Source organism: Solanum pennellii, chromosome 2 (assembly GCF_001406875.1).
Source record: "Solanum pennellii chromosome 2, SPENNV200".
NCBI lineage: Eukaryota > Viridiplantae > Streptophyta > Magnoliopsida > Solanales > Solanaceae > Solanum > Solanum pennellii.
Genome location: NC_028638.1, coordinates 19,814,114 through 19,832,479, shown reverse-complemented (window position 1 = coordinate 19,832,479; position 18,366 = coordinate 19,814,114).

Below are 18,366 nucleotides of genomic sequence, written 5' to 3'. Positions count from 1 at the left end.
CGCGCGACATGATTCGTCTATGTGTGTAGTCCAATGCCTGATGGTATGCCATGTCCAAGGTCGACCGACCGTGTGTACTGTCCATGGGACATAATGACATACCACGCCCAAAGTTGTTCAACTGTTATTTCTTTCTAAGGTCTATGATGGCATGCCACACACGACGTCGTCCCATCGCGTGTGCAGTCAAAGGGCTTCGTGGGCAGTCCATGCTCAACTTTATTCGATCGTGTGTGCTTCCAAAGGGCGATGATGTCATGCCACGCCCGACGTTGTACGACCATGTGTACTGTCCACGGGCGATGATGGAAAGCCACGCCCGACATCGTTGATTCTTATGTGTAGTACAAGAGCGATGATGGAATGCAAAGCCCAACATTGTCTTACCCTGTGTGCATTCCAAAGGTGATGATGGCATGCCACACCTGACGTCATCTGTCTCTATGTGTAGTCCAAGGGCAATGATAGCATGCCACGCCCGACGTCGATCGACCGTGTGTGTTGTTCAAGGGCTATGGTGACATGCTACACCTAACGACGTCCAACCGTGTGTGTTGACCAAAGGATATGATGGCATGCCACGCTTGATGTCGTCCGACCGTGTGTACTTTTCAATGGCAATAATGTCATGACACGCCCAATATCTTCCGTTTGTGTGTGCAGTCTAAGGGCTAGAAAGGCATGCCACACTCCACGTTGTCTGATTTTGTATCCTGTCCAAGGTCCATGATGGCATACCACGCCCGATGTCGTCCGACCATGTTTTTTGTCCAAGGACTTTGATGGCATGTCACCCTCATCATCGTCTGACCATGTTTGCTATCCATGGGCTACGCAGATCGACTTCGTCCAACCTCTGTGTGTTCCAAGGGCGATAATGTCATGACACTCCACACTTCGTCCGTTCGTGTGTACAGTAAAAAGGCGATTATTGCATGCCACTCCCGACGTTGTCTGACTGTGTGTGCTGTGCAAGGGCTATGCAGGAATGGTACGCCCGATGTCGTTCGATCGTGTGTGCTTTCCATGGGCTATGATGGCAGGAAACGCTCAATGTCGTCCGATCATGTGTGTTTTCCAAGGGCTATGATGGCATGCCACGCATGATGTCGCCCGATCCTATGTACTGTCTAAGGGCCATGATGGCATGCCAAGCTCGACATCGTCCGACCATCTGTGCAGTCCAAGGACCATGATGGCATGCCACGCCTGACATCGTCCGTCCATGTGTGCTGCCCAAGGGCGATGATGTCATGCCACACGCGACATCGTTTGACCATGTGTGCAGTCCAAGGACCATTATGGCATGCCACGCCTGACATCGTCCGTCCGTGTGTGCAGTCCAAAGGCGATGATGTCATCTCATGCCCGACTTTGTCCGACCGTGTGTGTTGTACAAGGGATATGATGGCAGGCCATGCACGATGTTGTCCGACCATTTGTGCTATCCAAGGGGTATGATGTAATCCACGCCCGACATCGTCCGACCGTTTGTGTTGTCCAAAGTCTATGATCTAAGCCACGCCAGACGTCATCCGGCCGTGTGTGCTGTCCAAAGGCTACTCAGGCATTCCACGTCCAATATTGCCTGTCCGTGTTCGCAGTCCAAGGGAGATGATGTCATGTCATACCCGACTTCGTCCGACCGTGTGTGTTGTCGAAGGGCCATGATACATGCCACACCCGACATCGTCTGTTTATATGTGCAGTCCAAGGGCGATGATGGCATGCTATGTCTTAGGTCGACCGACCGTGTGTGTTGTCCAAGGCTATGATGACATGCCACTACCGACGTCGTTAAACTGTGAGTGTTGTCCAAGGGCTATGATGGCATGCCATGCACGACGTTGTCCGACCGTCTGTACTAGAGAAGGGCTACACGGGCATGCTACGCCTGACTTCTTTCTACCTTGTGTGATGTCCAAGGATGATGATGGAATGCCACGGTTAACGGTTTTCGACCATGTGTACCATTCACGCGCGATGATGGAATGCCACGCCAATCATCATTTATTCGTGTGTGCAGTACAAGAGCGATGATGGCATGCCACGACTGACATTATCAGACATTGTGTGTTGTTCAATGGCTATGATGAGAATTCCACACCCGACATCATCTTATCATGTGTGCTGTCAAAGGGCTATGATGGCATGCCACGCTTGACGTCGTCTTAAAGTGTGTATTGTACAGTGGCTATGCGTGATTACACACACCTGATATCGTCCGACTGTGTGTGTTGTCCAAGGTCCATGATGGCATGCCACGCGTTACGTCGTCCGTCTCTGTGTGATGTCCAAGGGAAATGATAGCATGCCACGCCCGACGTCGAGCGGCCGTGTGTGTTGTTCAAAGGCTATGATAACATGCCACTCCTAACATCGTCCAACCGTATGTGTTCTCAAAGGGCAATGATGGCATGCCACGCCCGACATCATCCTACCGTGTGTGCTTTCCAAGGGCCATGATGGCATACAACACGCGACGTCGTCCGACCGTATGTGCTTCCCAATGACGATAATGGCATGCCATTCCCAACATGGTCCATCTATGTGTGAGTGTAAGAGCTAGAAAGGCATGCAACACTCGACGTTGTCCGATTGTGTATCCTGTCCAAGGTTCATGATTGCATGCCACGCCGAATGTCGACCGACCGTATGTGCTGTTTAAGGACATTGATGGCATGTCACTCCCGCTGTCGTCTGACCGTGTGTTCTGTCAAAGGTTTACGCAGACATGTAACGCCCGACTTCGTCCGACCTTTGTGCTGTCCAAGGGCGATAATGGCATACCACGCCCATCTTTGTCTTTTCATTAGTGCGGTAAAAGAGCGATGATGGCATGCCACGCCCGACGTTGTCCGACTGTGTGTGCCATGCAAGGTCTACGCAGACATGCCATGCCTGACGTCGTTCAGTCGTGTGTGCTTTCCAAGGGCTATGAGGGAACGCCACGCCCGACATCGTTCGACCGTGTGTTGTCCACGAGGTATGATGACATGCCATGCGACATCGTTTGATCCTGTTTACTGTCCAAGTTCCATGATGGAATACCACGCGCGACGTCATCCGATCGTGTGTGCAATTAAGTACTCTGATGGCATACCATGCCTAACATCGTCCCACCGTGTGTGCAGTCCAAGGGCGATAATTGCATGCCACACCCGACATCGTCTAACGTGTCTGATGTCCAAGGGACATGATGGCATGCCATGCCCGACGTTGTCCAACTGTGTGTGCTTTCAAACGGCGATGATGGCATGCCACGCCTTATATCGTCCGTCTGTGTGTGCTTTCAAACGGCGATGATGGCATGCCACGCCTTATATCGTCCGTCTGTGTGTGCTTTCAAACGGCGATGATGGCATGCCACGCCTTATATCGTCCGTCTGTGTGTGCTTTCAAACGGCGATGATGGCATGCCACGCCTTATATCGTCCGTCTGTGTGTGCTTTCCAAGGGCTATGAGGGAATGCCACTCCCGACATCGTTCGACCGTGTGTTGTCCACGAGGTATGATGACATGCCATGCGACATCGTTTGATCCTGTTTACTGTCCAAGTTCCATGATGGAATACCACGCGCGACGTCATCCGATCGTGTGTGCAATTAAGTACTCTGATGGCATACCATGCCTAACATCGTCCCACCGTGTGTGCAGTCCAAGGGCGATAATTGCATGCCACTCCCGACATCGTTCGACCGTGTGTTGTCCACGAGGTATGATGACATGCCATGCGACATCGTTTGATCCTGTTTACTGTCCAAGTTCCATGATGGAATACCACGCGCGACGTCATCCGATCGTGTGTGCAATTAAGTACTCTGATGGCATACCATGCCTAACATCGTCCCACCGTGTGTGCAGTCCAAGGGCGATAATTGCATGCCACTCCCGACATCGTTCGACCGTGTGTTGTCCACGAGGTATGATGACATGCCATGCGACATCGTTTGATCCTGTTTACTGTCCAAGTTCCATGATGGAATACCACGCGCGACGTCATCCGATCGTGTGTGCAATTAAGTACTCTGATGGCATACCATGCCTAACATCGTCCCACCGTGTGTGCAGTCCAAGGGCGATAATTGCATGCCACTCCCGACATCGTTCGACCGTGTGTTGTCCACGAGGTATGATGACATGCCATGCGACATCGTTTGATCCTGTTTACTGTCCAAGTTCCATGATGGAATACCACGCGCGACGTCATCCGATCGTGTGTGCAATTAAGTACTCTGATGGCATACCATGCCTAACATCGTCCCACCGTGTGTGCAGTCCAAGGGCGATAATTGCATGCCACTCCCGACATCGTTCGACCGTGTGTTGTCCACGAGGTATGATGACATGCCATGCGACATCGTTTGATCCTGTTTACTGTCCAAGTTCCATGATGGAATACCACGCGCGACGTCATCCGATCGTGTGTGCAATTAAGTACTCTGATGGCATACCATGCCTAACATCGTCCCACCGTGTGTGCAGTCCAAGGGCGATAATTGCATGCCACTCCCGACATCGTTCGACCGTGTGTTGTCCACGAGGTATGATGACATGCCATGCGACATCGTTTGATCCTGTTTACTGTCCAAGTTCCATGATGGAATACCACGCGCGACGTCATCCGATCGTGTGTGCAATTAAGTACTCTGATGGCATACCATGCCTAACATCGTCCCACCGTGTGTGCAGTCCAAGGGCGATAATTGCATGCCACTCCCGACATCGTTCGACCGTGTGTTGTCCACGAGGTATGATGACATGCCATGCGACATCGTTTGATCCTGTTTACTGTCCAAGTTCCATGATGGAATACCACGCGCGACGTCATCCGATCGTGTGTGCAATTAAGTACTCTGATGGCATACCATGCCTAACATCGTCCCACCGTGTGTGCAGTCCAAGGGCGATAATTGCATGCCACTCCCGACATCGTTCGACCGTGTGTTGTCCACGAGGTATGATGACATGCCATGCGACATCGTTTGATCCTGTTTACTGTCCAAGTTCCATGATGGAATACCACGCGCGACGTCATCCGATCGTGTGTGCAATTAAGTACTCTGATGGCATACCATGCCTAACATCGTCCCACCGTGTGTGCAGTCCAAGGGCGATAATTGCATGCCACACCCGACATCGTCTAACGTGTCTGATGTCCAAGGGACATGATGGCATGCCATGCCCGACGTTGTCCAACTGTGTGTGCTTTCAAAAGGCGATGATGGCATGCCACGCCTTATATCGTCCGTCTGTGTGTGCTTTCCAAAGGTGATTGGCATGCCATGTCTGAGGTCGCCCGACCGTGTATGTTGTCCAAGGCTATCATGACACGCCACGCTCAACATCAATCAACTGTGAGTGCTGTCCAAGGGATATGATGCCATGCCGAGCACGACATAGTGCGATCGTGTGTGCTCTCAAAGGTCTACGCTGGCATGCCACGCCCAACTTTGTTCGACCGTGTGTGCTGTCCAAGGGCAATGATGGCATGCTACGGACGACGTTGCCCGACCATGTGTCCTGTCCACGCGCGATAATGAAATAACATGCCAAACATCATTCATTCGTGTGTGCAGTACAAGAGCGATGATGTCAAGCAATGCCCGACGTTGTTCGACACTTTTTGTTGTCCAAGGGCTATAAAGGCATGACACACCCGACGTTATCGGACCGTGTGTGCTTTCCAAAGGCCATGATGGCATACCACGCTCGACATCGTCCAGCCGTGTGTGCTTCCCAATGGCAATGTTGGCATGCCACGCCGTACATCGTCTGTCTCTGTGTGCAATATAAGGGATAGAAAGGCATCCAAACCCGACATTGTCCGACTGTGTGTCCTATCAAAGGTCCATGATGACATTCCACGCTTGATATCGTCCGACAGGTTATGCTGTCCAAGGACTTTCATGACATGTCTGGCCCGCTATTGTCTGACCATGTTTCCTTTCGAAGGATTACGCAGGCATGCAATGCCTTACTTCATCCGACTTGTGTGCTGTCCAAGGAAAATATTGGAATGCCACGGCCAATTTCGTCCGTTCGTGTGTACGGTAAAAGTGTAATGATTGCATGCCACTCCCGACGTCATCCGATCGTGTGTGCTGTCCAAGGGCTATGGTGGCAGGCCACACCCGATGTCGTCCGATCGTGTGTTCTGTCCAAGGTCTATGATGGCATGCCATGCCCGATGTCGTACGATCTTGTATACTGTCCCAGGGCCATGATGGCATGCCATGCCCGACGTCGTCTTACCATGTGTGCAGTCCAAGGACTTTTATGGCATACCACGCCTGACATTGCCCGTCCGTGTGTGCAGTCCAAGGGCGATGATGGCAAGTCATACCCTACTTCCTCCGACCGTGTGTGTTGTCCAGGGGATATGATGAAAGGCTTTGCTCGACGTCGTTCGACCGTGTGTGCTGTCCAAGGGCTATGATGTAAGACACGCCTGACATCCTCCGACCGTGTATGTTGTCCAAGGGCTACTCAGGCATGCCACACCCGACGTTGCCCGACCGTGTGTGCACTCAAAGGGCGATAATGGTATGCCACACCCGACGTCGTCTAAACGTGTGTGATGTCCAAGGGAAATGATGGTATGCCACGCCCGTCATCATCCATCTACCTGTACAGTTCAAGGGAGATGATTACATGCCAGGTCCAAGGGCTATAATGACATGCCACGCCCAACGTCGTTTAACCGTGAGTGTTGTCTAAGGGCTATGATGGCATGCCACAGACGACCTCGTCTGATCGTGTGTGTCGTCGAAGGGCTAAGCGGGCATGCCATGCCCGACTTCATTCGACCGTGTGTGCTGTACAAGGGCGATGATTGCATGCCACGCCCGACGTTGTACGACCATGTGTACTATCCACAGGCAATGATGGAAAGCCATGCCCGACATCGTTGATTCTTATGTGCAGTACAAGTGTGATGATGGCATGCAAAGCCCGACATCGTCCGACACTGTGTGCCTTCCAAAGGTGATGATGGCATGCCACACCTAACGTTATCCGTCTCTATGTGTAGTTCAAGGGCAATGATAGCATGCCACGCCCGACGTCGATCGGTCGTGTATGTTGTTCAAGGGCTATGATGACATGCCACGCCTAACGTCGTCCAACCTATGTGTTGTCCAAATATGCTTTCCAAGGGCCATGATGGCATACCACGCCCAACATCGTCCGCCTGTGTGTGCAATCTATGGTCTAGAATGGCATGCCACACCCGACGTTGTCCGACTATGTGTCCTATCCAAGGGCAATGATGGCATGCCACGCTAGATGTCGTACGAACGTTTGTGCTGTCCAAGGACTTTTATGGCATGTCACGCCCGCCGTCATCCGTCCTTGTGTGCTTTCCAAGGTTTACGCGGGCATTCAACGCCCGACTTCATCTTACCTGTGTGTTGTCCAAGGGCGATAATGGCATGCCACGCCTAATTTTGTTTGTTCGTCTGTGCGATAAAAGGGAAATGATGGCATGCCACGCCTGACGTCATTCGTCTGTGTGTGCTGTGCAAGGGCTATGCAGGCATGCCACTCCCGACATCGTTTGATCGTGTGTGCTGTCTAAGGTTTATGATGGCAGTCCACACCCGACGTCGTCCGATCTTGTGTGCTATCCAAGGGCTATGATGGCATGCCACGCCCGATGTCATCGAATTGTATGTACTGTCCAAGGGAGATGATGGCATGCCACACCCGACGTCGTCTGACCATGTGTGCAGTCCAAGGACCATTATGGCATGCCACGGCTGACATCGTCCGTCCGTGTGTGCAGTCCAAAGGCGATGATGTCATGTCATGCCCGACTTCGTCCGACCGTGTGTGTTGTGCAAGGGATATGATGACAGGCCATGCCCGATGTTGTCCGACCATTTTTGCTGTCCAAGGGGTATGATGTAATCCGACCGTGTATGTTGTCAAAGGGCTACTCAAGCATGCCACACCCAACGTCGTCTGACCATGTGTGCAGTGCAAGGACAATTATTGCATGCCACGCCTGACATCGTTCGTCCGTGTTCGCAGTCCAAGGGCGATGATGGCATGTCATACCAGACTTCGTCCGACCGTGTGTGTTGTCCAAGGGCCATGATGCATGCCACGCCTGACATCGTCTGTTTATATGTGCAGTCCAAGGGCGATGATGGCATGATATTTCCTAGGTCGATCGACCGTGTGTGCAGTCCAAGGGCTATGATGACATGCCACGCCCGACGTCGTTAAACCGAGAGTGTTGTCCAAGGGCTATGATGTCATGCGACGCACGACGTTGTCCGACCGTCTGTATTAGATAAGGGCTACATGGGCATGCTATACCTGACTCCTTTCTACCGTGTGTGATGTCCAAGGATGATGATGGAATGCCACGGTTAACGGTTTTCGACCATGTGTACCATTCACGCGCGATGATGGAATTCCACGCCCATCATCATTTATTCGTGTGTGCTGTACAAGAGCGATGATGGCATGCCACGACTGACATCATCCGACATTGTGTGTTGTTCAATGGCTATGATGAGAATGCCACGCCCGACATCATCTTATCATGTTTACTGTCAAAAGGCTATGATGGCATGCCAGGTTTGACGTCGTCTTAAAGTGTGTGTGCAGTCCAAGGTCCATGATGGCATGCCACGCCTAACGTCGTCCGTCTCTGTGTAATGTCCAACGGCTACGTGGGCATGCCACGCCCAAAGTCATTTGACCGTGTGTGCTTTCTAAGGGCCATGATGGCATGCCACACCTGACGTCGTCGGACCTTGTATGTGGTCTAAGGTTTATAATGTCATGCCACGCACGACGTTGTCCGACCATATGTGTTGTCCAAGGGCGATGATGGCAAGCCACGCCAGACATCGTTTGACCGTGTATGTAGTCCTAGGGTTATGATTTCATTCCACGCTCAATGACGTATTTGTGTGTATGTAGTCCAAGGGCGATGATGGCATGCTATGCCCGACATTGTCTGACTATGTGTGCTGTCCAAGGGCTATGTTGACCTTCCACGCCCGACGTCGTCCAAACGTGTGTATTGTTGAAGGTCTATGATAGCATGCCATGCCCGACGTCATTCGACCGAGTGAGTTTTCCAAGGCAAATGATGGCATGCAATACCTGATATTGTCCGACCTTATCTGTTCTCTAAGGGCGATGATCGCATGCCATGCCCGACATAGTCTGTTGAGGGCATGCAACGCCCGACGTCGTCCGGCTGTGTAACTATCTAATGCCTATGATGACATGTCATGCCTGACGTCATTTGATCGCGTGTGTTGTCAAAAGTCTTTGATATAATTCCACACCCGATGTCGTCCAACCGTGTGTGAAATCCAAGGGCTACGCGAGCATGCCAAGCTTGACGTTTTTCGATTGTGTGTCATGTCCAAGGGCCATGATGGCATGCATGCCTGAAATCATCTTACCTTGTGCGCTGTCCAAGGGCAATGATGGCATGCCACGTTCGACGTCGTTCGTCAGTATGTGCAGTACAAGCACGATGATGGCTTGCCATTCCTAACATCGTCCATCCACTTTTGCAGTCCAAGAGCGATGATGGCATGCCACGCATGACGTTGTCCAACCGTGTGTGTTGTCCAAAGGCAATGATGACTTGCCATGCCCAATGTTTTCTGACCGTGTGTGCTGTCTAAGGGCTATGATGGCATGCCACATCCGACGTAGTCCGACCGTGTGTACTGTCAAAAGGCTACGCGGTCATGCCACACCTTACTTCGTCAGGCTGTATGTGTTGTCCAAGGGCATTGATGGCTTTCAAATCCTGACATAGTCTGACTGTGTGTGCAGTCCAAGGGAGATGATAGCATGCCTTTCCCCACGTCATCCGTTCCTGTGTTTAGTACATGGGGGATGATGGCATTCCACGCCTGACGTCGATTGATCGTGTGTGTTGTCCAAAGCTACGCAGCATGCAATTCGTGATGTCGTTCGACCGTGTATCCTGTCCAAGGTCTATGATGGCATGCCACGCCCGACGTCATCTGACAGTGTCTGCTGACCAATGACTTTGATGTCAAGTCACGCCTGACATTGTTCGATTGTGTGTGTTGTCCAAGGGCTACATAGGCATGCCATGCACGACGTCATCTGATCGTGTGTTGTGTTTAATGGATATGCGGGCATGCCACGTCGACATCTTTATACCGTGTATGCAGTCCAAAGGAAATGATGCCTTGCCATGTCCGACTTCATTCGATCGTGTATGTTATCCAAGGGTGATGATGGCATGCCACTCCCGACATCGTCCGTTCGTGTGTCTATCTAATGGCTATGATCATATTACATGCCTGACTTTGTTCGACCGTGTGTGCTTTCCAAGGGCTATGATGAATTATCACGCTTGACGTCGTCCGACCATTGGTGCTATCCTTGATCTACGTGGAAATGCCACGCCCGACGTCGTCCGATCGTGTGTCCCTTTTAAAGGGCCTTAATGTCATGCCAGGTCAAACATCGTCTGACAGTGCGTTCTCTCTAAGGGCCATGGTGGCATGCCACGTCCAACCGTGTGTGTTGTCCAATGGCCATGGTTGCATGCGACGCGCGGCATCATTCGACCGTGTGTGCTGTCTAAGGTCCATTATGTCATGCCACGTCTAACATCTTCCGACTATATGTACTGTCCAATGGAGATGATGACATGCCACAATTGACGTCGTCCGCTTGTGTGTACAACCCAAGGTCTATGATGGCATGTCAGGCTCGACGTCGTCCGATCGTGTGTGCTGTCCAAGGGCTACGCGAGCATGCAACGCCCGACTTTGTCCGACCGTGTGTGCTGTCCAAGGGCGATAATGGCATGTTACACGTCACTTCATCCATTCGTGTATGCGGTAAAAGGGCGATAATGGCATGCCACGCCCGAGATTGTGTGACCGTGTGTGCTGTCCAATCGCTATGATGACTTTTCACGCTTGACAACGTCCGATCATGTGTGCTTTCCAAGGTTTATGATGTCATGCCTTGCCCAATGTCATCCAACCATGTGTGCATTCTAAGGGATACACGGGCATGCCATGCCCGACGTCGTCCAACCTTGTGTGTTGTCTAAGCGCTATGATGGCAGGACACGCCCAACATAATCCAATTGTGTGTGTTGTCCTAGGGCTATGAAGGCATGCCACGCCCGACATCGTCCGATCGTGTGTACTGTCCAAGGTTCATGATGGCATGCCAAGCAAGATGTCATCAAACCATGTGTGCTTTCCAAAGGTGATGATGGAATGCCTTGCCTGACGTCATCCGTCTCTATGTGATGTCCAAGGGCAATGATAGCATGCAACGCCCGACGTGGAGAAGTCGTGTGTGTTGTTCAAGGGCTATGATAACATGCCACTCCTAACATCGTCCAATCGTATGTGTTGTCGAAGGGCTATGATGGCATGCCACGCCCGACATCATCCTACTGTGTGTGCTTTCCAAGGTCTATGATGGCATCCAACACCCGACGTCGTCTGAACGTATGTGCTTTCCAATGGCGCTGATGGCATGCCATTCCCAACATGGTCCATCTGTGTGTGAGTCTAAGAGCTAGAAAGGCAAGCCACGTCCGACATTATCCGATTGTGTATCCTGTCCAAGGCACATGATCTCATGCCACGCCCAATGTCGACCGACCGTGTGTGCAGTTAAGTACTCTGATGGCAAGCCACGCCCAATGTCGTCCGATCGTGTGTGCTGTCCAAGTGCTATGATGGCGTGCCACGCTCGATGTCATCCGATCTTGTGTACTATCTTTGGGCCATGATAGTATTCCATACTCGACGTCGTCTGACCATGTGTGCAATCCAAGGATCATTACGTCATGCCAAGCCTTCCATCATCCGTCCATATGTGTAGTTCAAGGGCGATGTTGGCAAGTCATGCCCGACTTCTTCCGACCGTGTGTGTTGTTCAAGGTATATGATGACAAGCCATGCCCGACGTCATTCGACCGTGTGTGCTGTCCAAGTGCTATGATGTATGCCACGCCTGACATCCTCCTATCGTGTAGGTTGTCCAAGGGATACTCATGAATGCAACACCCGATGTTGCCAGACCGTGTGTGAATTCCAAGGGTGATAATAGTATGCCACACCCGACATCGTCTAACCGTGTGTGATGTCTAAGGGACATGATGGCATGCCACGTCCGACGTCGTCGTACTGTGTGTGCTTTCCAAAGGCGATGATTGTATACCACGCCCGACATCATCCATCTACTTGTGCAGTCCAAGGGCGATGATTGCATGCCACGTCCAAGGGCAATAATGACATGCCACGCCCAACGTCGTTCATACGTGAATGTTGTCTAAGGGCTATGATGGCATGCCACAAACGACGTCGCCTGATCGTGTGTGTTGTCCAAGGGCTACGCGGGCATGCCATGCCTGTCTTCATTCGACCGTGTGTGCTGTCCAACGGAGATGATGGCATGGCACACCCGACGTTGTACTACTATGTGTACTATCCACAAGCAATGATGGAAAGCCATACCCGACATCATTGATTCTTATGTGCAGTACAAGTGTGATGATGGAATGCAAAGCCCGACGTCGTCAGATCCTGTGTGCCTTCCAAAGTTGATGATGGCATGCCACACCTGACGTCATCCATCTCTATGTGTAGTTCAAGGGCAATGATAGCATTCCACGCCCGACGTCGATCGACCGTGTGTGTTGTTCAAGGGCTATGATGACATGCCACGCCCGACGTCATCCGACTGTGTAAGCTTTCCAAGGGCCATGATGGCATACCACGCCCAACATCGTCCGTCTTTGTGTGCAATCTAAGGTCTAGAACGGCATGCCACACCCGACGTTGTCCGACTATGTGTCCTATCCAAGGGCCATGATGGCATGCCACACTAGATGTCGTCCGAATGTTTGTGTTGCCCAAGGACTTTTATGGCATGTCACGCCCGCCGTCGTTCGTCCGTGTGTTCTTTCCAAGGACTACGCGGGTATGCAACGCCCGACTTCATCTGACCTGTGTGCTGTCCAAGGGCTATAATGGCATACCACGCCTAATTTGTTTGTTCGTGTGTGCGATAAAAGGGAAACGATGGCATGCCACGCCCGACGTCGTTCGACTATGTGTGCAGTGCAAGGGCTATGCAGGCATGCCACTCCCGACATTGTTTGATCGTGTGTGCTGTCCAAGGTTTATGATGGCAGGCCACACCCGACGTCGTCTGATCGTGTGTGCTATCCAAGGGCTATGACGGCATGCCACGCCCGAAGTTGTCGAATTGTATGTACTGTCCAAGGGAGATGATGGCATGCCACGCTCGACGTCATCTGACCATGTGTGCAGTCGAAGGACCATTATGGCATGCCACGCCTGACATTGTCCGTCCGTGTGTGCAGTCCAAGGGCAATGATGGCATGTCATACCCGACTTCATCCGACCGTGTGTGTTGTCCAAGGGATATGATGACAGGCCATGCCCGATGTTGTCCGACCGTGTGTGCTGTCCAAGGGGAATGATGTAATCCACGCCCGACATCGTCCGACCGTGAATGTTTTCCAAGGGCTACTCAAGCATGCCATACCCAACGTTGTCTGACCATGTGTGCAGTGCAAGGACAATTATGGGATGCCACGCCTGACATCGTCCGTCCGTGTTCGCAGTCCAAGGGCGATGATGGCATGTCATACCCGACTTCGTCTGACCGTGTGTGTTGTCCAAGGGCCATGATGGCATGCCACACCCGACATCGTCTGTTTGTATGTGCAGTCCAAGGGCGATGACGGCATGCTATGTCTTAGGTCGACCGACCGTGTGTGCTGTCCAAGGGCTATGATGACATGCCACGCCCAACGTCGTTAAACCGTGAGTGTAGTCCAAGGGCTATGATGGCATGCCACGCACGAGGTTGTCCGACCGTCTGTACTGGAGAAGGGCTACGGGGGCATGCTACGCTTGACTTCTTTCTACCGTGTGTGCTGTCCAAGGGTGATGATGGAATGCCACAATTAACANATGGCATGCTATGTCTTAGGTCGACCGACCGTGTGTGCTGTCCAAGGGCTATGATGACATGCCACGCCCAAAGTCGTTAAACCGTGAGTGTTGTCCAAGGGCTATGATGGCATGCCACGCACGAGGTTGTCCGACCGTCTGTACTGGAGAAGGGATACGGGGGCATGCCACGCCTGACTTCTTTCTACCGTGTGTGCTGTCCAAGGGTGATGATGGAATGCCACAGTTAACAATTTTCGACCATGTGTACCATTCACGCGCGATGATGGAATGCCACGCCCACCATCATTTATTCGTGTGTGCAGTACAAGAGCGATGATGGCATGCCACGACTGACATCATCCGACATTGTGTGTTGTTCAATGTCTATGATGAGAATGCCACGCCCAACATCATCTTATCATGTGTGCTTGAAAGGGCTATGATGGGATGCCACGCTTGACGTCGTCTGAATGTGTGTGTTGTACAATGGCTATGCGTGATTACCACACCTGATTTCATCCGATTGTGCGTGCAGTCCAAGGTCCTGATGGCATGCCACGCCTGACGTCGTCCGTCTTTGTGTAATGTCCAACGGCTACGTGGGCATGCCACGCCCGAAGTCATTTGACCGTGTGTGCTTTCCAAGGGCCATGATGGTATGCTACACCTGACGTCATCGGACCTTGTATGTGGTCTAAGGTCTATAATGTCATGCCACGCACGACGTTGTCCGACCATGTGTGTTGTCCAAGGGCGATGATGGCAAGCCACGCCAGACGTCTTTCGACCGTGTATGTAGTCCTAGGGTTATGATTTCATGCCACGCTCGATGACGTCTTTGTGTGTATGTAGTCCAAGGGCGATGATGGCATGCTACGCCCGACGTTGTCTGACTGTGTGTGATGTCCAAGGGCTATGTTTTGCTTCCACACCCGACGTCGTCCAAACGTGTCTATTGTTGAAGGGATATGATAGCATGCCATGCCCGACGTCATTCGACCGAGTGTTCTGTCCAATGCAAATGATGGCATGCAATACCTGATATTGTCCGACCGTATCTGTCCTCTAAGGGTGTTGACGGCATGCCATGCCCGACATAGTCCGTTCGTGTGTGCAGTCAAAGGGCGATGAATGCATGCAACGCCCGACGTCGTCCGACTGTGTAACTATCTAATGCCTATGATGACATGTCATGCCTGACGTCATCTGAACGCGTGTGCTGTCCAAGTTCTTTGATATAATTCAACACCCGATGTCGTCCAACAGTGTGTGTAATGCACGGGCTACGCGAGCATGCCACTCTTGACGTTTTCCTACTGTGTGTCATGTCCAAGGGCCATGATGGCATGCCATGCCTGACGTCATTTTACCTTGTGCATTGTCCAAGGGCCATAATGGCATGCCACGTTCGACGTCGTCCGTTAGTATGTGCAGTCCAAGAACGATGATGGCTTGATATGCCAAATATCGTCCATCTGCTTCTGCAGTCCAAGAGAGATGATGGCATGCCACGCATGACGTTGTCTAACCGTTTGTGTTGTCCAAAGGCAATGATGACTTGCCATGCCCAACGTCGTCCGACCGTGTGTGCTGTCTAAGAGCTATGATGGCATGCCACACCCGACGCAGTTCGACCGTGTGTACTATCGAAATGCTACTCGGGCATGCCACACCTAACTTTGTCAGACTGTATCTGTTTTCCAAGAGCATTATTGGCTTTCCAATCCTGACGTAGTCTGACCGTGTGTGCAGTCCAAAGGAGATGATGGCATGCCTTGCCCCACATCGTCCGTTCCTGCGTTTAGTACATGGGGGATGATGGCATGCCACACCCGACGTCGATTGATCGTGTGTGTTGTCCAAAGCTACGCGGCATGCAATTCGTGATGTCGTTCTACCGTGTATCCTGTCCAAGGTCCATGATGGCATGCCACGCCCGACGTCGTCTGACCGTGTGTGCTGACCAAAGACTTTGATGACAAGTCACGCCCGACACCGTTCGATTGTGTGTGTTTTCCAAGGGCTACGCAGGCAGGCCATGCTCGACGTCATCTTATTGTGTGTGGTGTTTAAGGGCTATGCGGGCATGCTACGCTCATCGTCATTCGATCGTGTATGTTATCCAAGGGTGATGATGGCATGCCACTCCCGAAATCGTCCGTTCGTGTGTGCTATATAATGGCTATGATCATATGACATGCCTGATTTTGTTCAACCGTGTGTGCTTTCCAAGGGCTATGATGAATTATCACGCTTGACGTCGTCCGACCTTTGGTCCTATCCAAGATCTACGTGGACATGCCACGCCCGACATCGTCCGACCATGTGTCCCGTTTAAAGGGCCTTAATGTCATGCCACGTCAAACATCGTCTGAACGTTCTTTCTAACTAAGGGCCATGATGGCATGCCACGTCCAACCGCGTGTGTTGTCAAATGGCCATGGTTGCATGCGACGCGCGACATCATTCGACCGTGTGTGCTGTCCAATGTCCATCAAGTCAAGCCACGTCTGACATCGTCCGACTGTATGTGCTGTCCAAGGGAGATGATGACATGCCACGCTTGACGTCGTCTGCTTGTGTGTACAGCCCAAGGTATATGATGGCATGCCAGGCTCGATGTCGTCCGACCTTGTGTGATGTCCAAGGGCTACGCGAGCATGCAACGCCCGACTTCGTCCGACCGTGTTTGCTATCCTAGGGCGATGATGGTATGTAACACGTAACTTCATCCATTCGTGTATGCGGTAAAAGGGAGATAATGGCATGCCATGCCCGAGGTCTTCTGACCGTGTGTGCTATCCAATCGCTACGATGACATTTCACGCCCGACAACGTCCGATCATGTGTGCTTTCCAAGGGCTATGATGGCATGCCTTGCCCAACGTCATCCAACCATGTGTCCATTCTAAGGGATACACAGGCATGCCACGCCCGACGTCGTCCAAGCTTGTGTGCTATCTAAGCGCTATGATGGCAGGACACGCCTGACATCGTCCAATTGTGTGTGTTGTCCTAGGGCTATGATGTCATGCCACGTCCGACATCGTCCGATCTTGTGTAATGTCCAAGGTTCATGATGGCATGCCAAGCAAGATGTCATCAAACCCTGCGTGCTTTCCAAAGGTGAGGATGGCATGCCTTGCCTGACGTCATCCGTCTCTGTATGATGTCCAAGGGAAATGATAGCACGCAATGCCAGACGTCGAGAAGCCGTGTGTATTGTTTAAGGGCTATGATAACATGCCACTCCGAACGTCGTCCAATCGTATGTGTTGTCGAAGGGCTATGATGGCATGCCACGCCGGACATCATCCTACCGTGTGTGCTTTCCAAGGGCTATGATTGCATAGAACGCCCGACGTCGTCCGACCGTATGTGCTTTCCAATGGAGATGATAGCATGCCATTCCCAACATGGTCCATCAGTGTGTGAGTCTAAGAGTTAGAAAGGCATGCCACACCCGACGTTATCCGATTGTGTATCCTGTCCAAGGCCCATGATGGCATGCCACGCCCAATGTTGACCTATAGTGTGTGCAGTTAAGTACTCTCATGGCATGCCACGCCCAATGTCGTCCGATCGCGTGTGCTGTCCAAGGGCTATGATGGCATGCCACGCCCGATGTTGTCCGATCTGGTGTACCGTCCCAGGGCCATGATGGCATGCCACGCCCGACGTCGTCTTACCATGTGTGCAGTCCAAGGACCATTATGTCATGCCACGCCTGACTTCGTCCTTCCTTGTGTGTAGTCCAAGGGCGATGATGGCAAGTCATGCCCGACTTCTTCCGACCGTCTGTGTTGTCCAAGGGATATGATGACAGGCCATGCCCGACGTCGTTCGACCGTGTGTGCTGCCAAGTGCTATGATGTAAGCCACGCCTGACATCCTCCGATCGTTTAGGTTGTCCAAGGGCTACTCATGCATGCCACACCCACCGTTGCCCGACCGTGTGTGAAGTCCAAGGGTGATAATAGTATGCCCCACCCGACGTCGTCTAACCATGTGTGATGTCCAAGGGCCATGATGGCATGCCATGTACGGCGTCGTTTGTCTGTGTGTGTTGTGCAAGGGCTATGCAGGCATGGCACTCCCGAAATCGTCTGATCGTGACTTCTGTCCAAGGGTTATGATGGCAGGCCACACCCGACGTCATTCGATCGTGTGTGCTATTCAAGGGATATGATGGCATGCCACTCCCGACGTCGTCTGACCATGTGTGAAGTCCAAGGACCATTATGGCATGCCACGCATGACATCGTCTGTCCGTGTGTGCAGTCCAAGGGCGATGATGGCATGTCATACATGACTTCGTCGACTGGGTGTGTTATCCATGGGATATGATGACAGGCCATGCCCGATGTCGTCCAACCGTGTGTACTGTCCAAGAGG